The sequence below is a fragment of the Argopecten irradians genome, chromosome 6, assembly GCF_041381155.1.
Source record: "Argopecten irradians isolate NY chromosome 6, Ai_NY, whole genome shotgun sequence".
Lineage (NCBI taxonomy): Eukaryota > Metazoa > Mollusca > Bivalvia > Pectinida > Pectinidae > Argopecten > Argopecten irradians.
In genome coordinates, this window is record NC_091139.1 from 27,075,742 (window position 1) to 27,084,601 (window position 8,860).

Here is an 8,860-nt window from a genome sequence, read left to right on the forward strand (position 1 = left end):
CGTATACCTAGGAATAAGCCATGTAGCCAGTAAATTAACGTTTATTTGGTATATTTGGGCGGTATATTTCAGTACCCATAAATAGTATTAAATACAGTGATGAATAGCTGTTATATCTAGCAGGATGTATGATGTAGGCAGGGGGTACGAGAGTCGGTGTAAGTCCAGTTGTTTATTATTGTCTGTATTAATGCTAAATTTCTACACTTGTTATCCACAATAAATTATATTGAACGTATATTTCTGAGTCTGTGTTCATTCGCCAATTGCAAGCTTCAGTATCTGGTTCCAGAATCTAAGACCCTAATGGACCCGAGATCTCAGAACCTGGGTAAGCTTTCTAGGACAGAAACCGCTCCCTTTACATATACATAAATACATAGTCCGCTAAAACTGCCTTTATTATTGGGGTTTTAAAATAATTTTTTGCCTATATATAAGGCAAAGAAAATAAATATAAAAGCCTAATAATATAAGTAGGTTTAGCGAACTGATAAATACACTATAGCAATCCTGTCAATGGCAGGGTTATAATAACTTATACTATATTCAGTCTTCGACATATTCCCAGTAAGCCTTGATCGCCATGTGGAAATCCCCAAGTATTTGATAACAGATCCCTAGAAATGTGTGTGTTATCCAGAAACGCTGTTCTCCCTGGTGCTTGTCATGTTGGACTTGCAGGAGATTGCGAAGTGCTTCATCACACCTGCTAGTATTTCCAAGCTTATGATAACACAAGAAGTTCACAAACAATACGTATGGCAGGAGTGGTATGTATAAGTTTGTGTTGTCTTAGACACTTCTATACACAGATGGGGAAGACATATGTCTATATGAAAAAAAGTGCTATGGAATCTGTGTGTGTCTTCTGGAGCATGGTGTTGTTGCAAGGTGGCGTATAGATGGAATGGAAACCCGCCGTTGTAATACGAAGCCAGACGCTTTACTTGTCTACAGATCTCCAGAGATTTATTGCAATTTCCAGTTAGAAAGTGATATGTTGCTAGATGCATCACATCAGTGCCTATTCAAACATTTGGAGATTTCCAGTGCCTACATTTCCTCAAGTTCTTGTACCTTCTTTTGTTGCCGGGGATATCCCTTCTATCATGTACATCTTCTAAGATCAGTTCTGATGCATCACATCTAAGGTTACACATTGCGCTAAAGTTGGTGTAAACTTCATCAAAATCGGACTTCGACGCAGACAATAACTCAAACGCCTTAATGTCTTTTTTCGGAAACTATGAAGACTATATACTTAAGACTGAAGGTTTGTATAAGTCCCCTAATGAGAGGCACAACCATTTCCTCTGTCAAAAGTTCTCCAAAATACAGAGTAATATATGTTGATGCTTTCCGTGAAGTCCCCCCTTGAACATGTTATTGGTTTGGATGAAGTAATTCGGGCAGAATCCTGCTCTAACTCAGCCAATTACAATATTGAAGAAAAACCAAAAACAATAAAAAAAATTGTTTTTTGCTCGCCATAGTATTTCTTTGGTTTCCTCTATAGCATAAAACAAGACCGTTTTCAAAAAGTAAGTGCACAAGATACCATCATCATCAATTGTTTCTTTTAATGTCTTTTTCACCTATTTTAAAAAATGCTCGAGCAATGCGTACACTTTAACTTGGGCATAGCTAAAGGACTGAACTAATCAGCTGCAAATGAGATCATCAATTGTAAAATGTAACAATTTAACATTTATCTCCAACAAGAACCATATGGCATCAACTTATCAGAATCTTATCTCTTAATGTCTGATCTGGCCATTCATACAGACATGGCCGTGTAAGTCATTCCTCTGCCTCCTTTGGCCAAATATAGCATGAGAAACAGTTAACAATGTCAATATCACTAACATGTGCACTGCATGTAGTACTGGGTTCGTTTGATGCAAATTCCATACCCGTTCTGAGGACGTAAGATTTGGCATATAGTTCTCTGTACATATCACTTGAAATAAATATTTTATTATTGACCATAACTAGTGAATTATAAAACTCAGGATGTATCACTACAATTCTTTTATTTGCATACATAAAATCCGTATCTGATCCCTCCTGCCTCACCAAAACGTCCAGGTTGAATAATACCAAAATTGCCAGAACTTCGTATGTATTCTCAGATGACTGTTGCTTTTCTCTTGATTTTAAGTGACTCCTCTGTTCCAACGAATTAGGATATCATCAATATCATTGTGAGTTGTTACTGTGTCGGTAGGGTAAGGGGTGTGACTGCTCAGTGTGTTTCATTTGGGACCCCTATTTATGTAAAAGTTTGTCGCCAGAATGCACAGACAAGTGATAAGTTTTACGTCGATAATTTTTATCAGTCAGAAATGACTAATATGTTTAGTAAGAGGAGTATAATTGCATCGCGAGGACTAAGATAAAGAGGCTCGCCACTTTTGTCTTTCTTAACCTTCGCCGAAATACAACTTATATTTAAGACATTGGACGTGTATTCTTTTTATCCTGCAACATTACACAAATTACATAATATGATTTATATTTTAGCAGTGTTACATTATTAATATATTCGTATATTACAATGCTCATCAAACATGTCCGACTTTCATCATCAGAAGGTCGATGGAATTGGCGCACGTGCTACAGCTATTTTCCGTCAGTGAAGAATACAGCAAAAATATATGTCATGTTCTATGTAAAGCTTGACTTCGCTATATATTTAGAAGTGTATTTTCCTGGTCAAGCTAGGCAACTGGCCACCCATATTGTTCGTTGTATGCATTGAAAATGATCTGAAGATTATATCTATGTACAGGATAAATTTCAATTTCATAGTCTTTATATTTCATTGGGCGAAACCTACCTTTAAGACACTGGCCGTGTATTCTTTTTACCTGCATCATTACAAAAATGCATAATATTTTTTTTTATATTTAGTAATAATTAATTTTTCTTTGTTTTCATACCAAATCTGAAGCGTACTGGAGCGTAGAGTATCAGAGCGTAATCGAAGATATGATTTTAATCAGATTGTATGATTTATTGATTGTTGGAAGATACCTTTAGAAATACCGCTAATACTCTGACTATTGATGACGTCATCGTCACGTGGTTTACTGCTCTGTTCCCGCGATATCTTTTGACTCGAGAAGAGAATCCCATTTCTTTTGTGTCAAGCCTCGATACAAGGAGAGACGTACATGTAAGCATGAATGTCGCACTACCTATTACTATTATCAGGTAAGGATTTGTCCTTATTTTGTGTTAATTTTTACAATAGAAAGTCTATTTCTGTTCATGTCAAAACAGGCTTTTAAGTCTTAAATGCAATCCAAAACATTAAATGGCGTCTGCAGGATCCGCCTCCTATCGGTTGAACATAAAGCATACAATTTGACTTCTATTGCACAAGAAGGAGACTTAAAGGACACGCTTACTTCTTGAAAGCTAACACAATTTATACATTTCCTACCTCACATCTTCGACTTCGCCACTGTCTTTAACTGTCATGTTAGAGTAGTTTCCCTTGATGATAGTGTAAAAACCGGATTGGAAGGCAAAAATACGTAAATTAGTAGAACTCCATTTGTATGTGGTTTGTATACGTTAAATTATTATATTTTAGTATATTGATTACATCTGTGCTAACACTAATGTAAGTGGGTTTTTTTTTCATTCTGATCATTAGGTTTAGGACCCCTTAACTGTCCTAAACCTAATTAGCTCCAATGGTCTAAACTACAAACTATATTAGTGTGTGAGCCTAACTCACTGACTTTGACAAATGTAGATTACATCCAAGTAATCAGCTGAAACAAGCACATTATGATTATTTTAAGTAGAACATCTTGAGCTTTAAAGTTTTTAATAATGAGCTTACATGTATAAACTGCTTACGAAAATTTGACATAGAACTAGGCAGTTAATAAAGTTGTGGATATTTATTTTATTCTCTTGAATATTTTTATTCCCATTCTGAGTAAACGAGTCCGCAATAACTTTTATATAGCAGCACGTCCGTCCGTCTTGGGTGTCGCCTCGGCCATCTTACACGGTCACCAACATAAATTTCACTGCTGGAACATTATTTTCAAAACAGTCATTGAGTGTGTTAGAAACGTAACTAGATAAAATATTAAATAAATACATTAATAACAGATAATAACTCATTGTAAATAACAGCACAAACGTTCAAAAGCCACAAAAATAGTTGGCATCGAGAGTTCAAAATAGAAAAAAAAATATAAAAGATAAAAAATACAAATAAATTAAACATTGAACCGTCCTCTTACTCTCTCATGTCTGTTAATGTTATCTGTGCATTGACATCTGATTTAGAAGCATTGTCAATTAACAAACATCTTAACTTGTCGCTTATGATAGTAGACTAGTAAAATAATGTACACATCGTATGCTATACGATTGGCGACAATCTTTAAGCTTATATAAAACGGTCTCCTAGACCAGTTGCTTTGGATTTCTTTGCTCCACCAACGGCATCTGTCATATGGAACCTTGTCCGCTAGAACTGCCTATATTATTAGGCTTTTTAAAGATTGTTTTGCCTAATATATATATCAGGCAAAAATAAATTTAAGGCCCAATAATTAGCCAGGCTTAGAGGACTAATGCAACCTCTAGTTATGTGTGGAAACAATGAAATTGCTACCAATCAGAACTACTGCATATACCAAAATCCTTGAGCTTGATTGACCTCGTATCACGAAAAAACATTTCTTTTTTTCCTCTTGATACCATTATGTCGATTGTACGTTTTCCCTTTCTGTAGTGTTTACCATCCTATATATCCTGGATATTCATGTACACAAGGAATTTTACCGCGACGATTGGATAACACCAGTATTTGGTGCCTATGTCAACAAAACGAAAGCCGAAATATGAAAATTAAAAAGTCTATGAACTGCCATCCACATATTATGACGTTATTATCAGCCATCATGGAAGATAGTAGTTCAAATGGCTGTTCCGTCTTTAACTTGTCCGCTTAACCTGCACATAGGCTAATATAAGATTAAAAAAATGCCTGATATATAGGCAAAAAAAACAAAAACAAAACAACTAATAATATAAGCAGATATAGCGGACTAAATCTTTGACTTTTATCTCTGACAAAAATGAATGATTTATTCATCACAGACGCAAAATCTCTTGGGATTTCATAATAAAATAATTATCAAATGTAAATATACGGATTGAACGTCTTTCAGCTGGACATAGGCAAATTCATCGTAAATGTATTACGAATGAGCGTCATCTGCTCTGCGGTCCGGAAAGATGCGCACTTTGGTCTTTCCTAATTTGATCTCTATAACTGAAAGACAATGGTACAAACTTCAGATACTTTGTTTTAATAGCCCACTTTTCACGTGCGATCTATTTTTGAGTATTTCGAGGATGGTGAGTAATCGCGAAAAATAGTCGTCGTGAAAAAAAGAGTTACAACTGCATACAATACACCGTAGAACCATATGAGTTCAAATCGCAAAGTGAAATTGTCGTGAAAGTTATATGGCCATGAAAAGACGTAATCTTAAAAATCAACGCGAAAATCAGCTGGTTTAAATTCACTGATATTTAATAGTAAGAAAAATAACAATGTAATGTCGAAGAACCCCTTGTAAATGGCTGTACTTGTCCGTCTTTGCATATTACAGAGCGGGGGTGGAGAATTTTAAATATTCATGAAACTGGGCCCAGGCTTTTCATCGCGCCATTATCACAGGAACGTCGTTGTGCGTCCAAAATGGATGACGCAGTTGATCGGTAATGCACGACGCGGCTATGCGTGTGTTAGCTGTCTTATACACCCCCCACCTCTGTGTAAGATTAATAAAATCGTTCACTCCCTTTGGGGCGAGAAAGGAGAATCTCAACTCGAGGGGTAAGATTCTTCAGTTGTCAAACATGAGGCTTTGCCGAGCGTTTGACAGCTTAAGAATCTTATCCCGAGGGTTGAGATCTCCTGTCTTACCCCAAAGATGGTGAATGATTCTTTTTCTTTTACCCCGTGCACCACTTTGTGTCTCCAATAAACGTGTCACTTATGCAAGCGAGGATGACGTGACCTCAATGATTCGCCGTCTTTGTGACGTCAATTCGTTGTTGTCGTGACGTTATAATACTATTACCGCGACGTCATGATACTGTTGTCATGGCGTCATACAATTATTGCGCACATGCACAGATCTCGTGTAGCTTGTCTGTACCCTAGGGTGAGGTAGAAAATTCTTTCATACCTACGGGTGTAATACTGGCTGGTCTAGGGCAATACGCTCATGCCGCCTGAGGCTGTATTGCATGGCTACCCATGCAATAAAGCCTCGTGACGTCACAGCGTCAACAAAATTTCTATTTCCTTTGGTAACATTTTTTTCACAAACTTTGTTTTTCTAAAAAAAATGCAAACAAGGGGAATTTTTGTTGAAAAATGAAAAATTGACTTTCAGTCGTGGATTTCATCGAATTTATTTCAAAATGGCGGGATATTATAGTTGTAAAATTGCAATAAAACGTCGAGGTATGAAAGAAAAATACTTTTTCATAAGTGGATATGAAGGATAGGGATATTCTTTCCCCGGGATCACAAAATGTTGCAAATGTCTTATAATCTCACACCGGTAAAACTGTGGATATCCTTGTCTGGGGTAAGAGAAAGTTTTCTCCCATACTTCACTGGGATATCCCGTGGTTACTAGGGGAAAGATATCTCTATCTGACACAGGGGGGTGTAAGACAGCTCACACGCGCTAGACAATAACGTGACGTCATCAATACATGCGGGGTAACTGCGGCGCGCAATGTATATGACGTCATCAATTTTGACGCATAACGACGTTTCTGCGATAATGGCGCGATGAAAAAGCTGGAAACCAAGTGGAATTTCATCATTTTTTCTTTTAAGTATGGGAGAAAAAGAATCAAACATGGGTCTATGAAGTGGACGGGGATATCTCAACCCTCGTGAAAAATTTTGGCCGTCAACCAGCCAAAATCTTTCACGAGGGTTAAGATATCCCTGTCCACTTGACAGACCCATGTCGGATTCTATCAATGAAATGCGTACTTGGGAATGAACCAAATAAACCAAACCATTGATAGGCGACAAAAGATAAATATGTCCATTCTGTAGCATTTTTGTTGTACTTTTTCTTTACGACTGAGTACGTGTAATGTTTGTAATTTAGTCGTTTGTTTTCGTAAATCATATGCAAACCAGACATGATACATGCGCCGTAGATGTGGTCAATCATTATGTGTAAATCATAATAGACCTTGATGTGGACGTAATATGCACGCCCCACATCCGTTTTACAAACTGCCCAAATCCGCTGTACAGCCACAATATCCCGTCACATACGCACATCAGCGGGTAGCTGCGGATGTAAGCATGGATTGGGTGTGTATTGAATGTGTATCATGTAGTGCATACGTAAGACGGATGTCATCCGTAACCGAAAATGTTTGCAGTTCAAAAATCCTGACATCTAATATTGTGGACTTGTGTGGATGTCGACCAACTCGTGTAAGCATGCTTCACTTATGTAGTGGATGTTTAACGATATTACACCAATTTGGTGCGCAATTCATTTGCGATTCTCCCTACATTCAAGCGGTAATCGGATTTTTGAATGTATACAAGATATAAATCATTTCCATTGAATTTAGGCGTTATAAAAAACAGTCAATGAGACATAATAATAATAAAAATCCTGGAGATTTAATATTGATTCTATTTTACTTATTGGGTTTTGTCATTTTTATTTCACATAGCTTAACAGTGCTGACGCATTGTAGTGACAGACACAGATTGATCGTGATTTGCTTTTTAAATGTTCAAATACCATGCTGTCTTTTGTGAAGTCCTTTCAAATCCTCATTAAAAATTAACAGACCTTCTATATAGCTGTATGCCTTGTGTTAAGTACTGATGTTACGCCATTGGTGTATTACATAGTCTTCGGAATGCTTGTATTGGAGCGCAGAGTATCAGAGCGTAATCGAAGATATGATTTTAATCAGATTGACTTTCTGATTGGCCAATATTTTTTTGCATACTGCAATGAAAAAAAAATCCGAGAATGGCGCGAAACCCCGACGTTATCGTGACGTCACAATAGAGACGTTGACGTTGCGTATTGATTCGGAAAAAAGAATCCCTTGAAAAACCACTATAATGTTACATTTAAACATACTTCATTTTATCAAATAGAATATAAAATTAATTATAAGTATTGATGTCACTATTTTTTTTTAAATTTTATCGGGTTATGAAAAAAAAAATGTTTGCAAACTTTTGTGAGAATCCGCTACGCGGATTCACACAGTTTGCAAACAAATTTTTTTCCATACCCCGATAAAATTAAAAAAAAAATAGTGACATCAATGCTTAAGTGTTACATCATTAATATATTCGTATATTACAATGTTCAACAAACATGTCCGACTTTCACCATTAGGAGGTCGATGGAATCCGCGCACGTGCTACAGCTATTTTCCGTCAGTGAAGAATACAGCAAAAATTTATGTGGTAGGTGTATTCCAACAATGAAAAATGCTGGCTGCAGGATAAAATACACAGCAAAGGAAAACCGCTTCTACAAATATTAAAACAATATCAGAAATAAAACGCATAAATGTTATTAATTATTTAAACAATAATTGGTGTTCAATCGTGTATATGTATGTCTAATTAACACAAAAAATAATATAAAATAATTTATTTCGCATTTGGTGCATGCGCAATCAGAACTTCCTTCCATAAAGGATATAGTGCCACAGAATTTTTTCGGGATGCAATTAATTGTTTTCATGTTTTTAACTTGAAATAAGATTAGAAGCTCAAGCTTTTTAATGGTGGTAA

At 36.3% G+C, this 8,860-nt stretch overlaps 1 pseudogene; it reads right to left on the bottom strand.

Moving 5' to 3' along the window:
• Window positions 1–1,256: 1,256 nt before the first annotated feature.
• LOC138326421 (uncharacterized) lies at window positions 1,257–1,914 on the bottom strand (annotated as a pseudogene).
• Window positions 1,915–8,860: the final 6,946 nt, after the last annotated feature.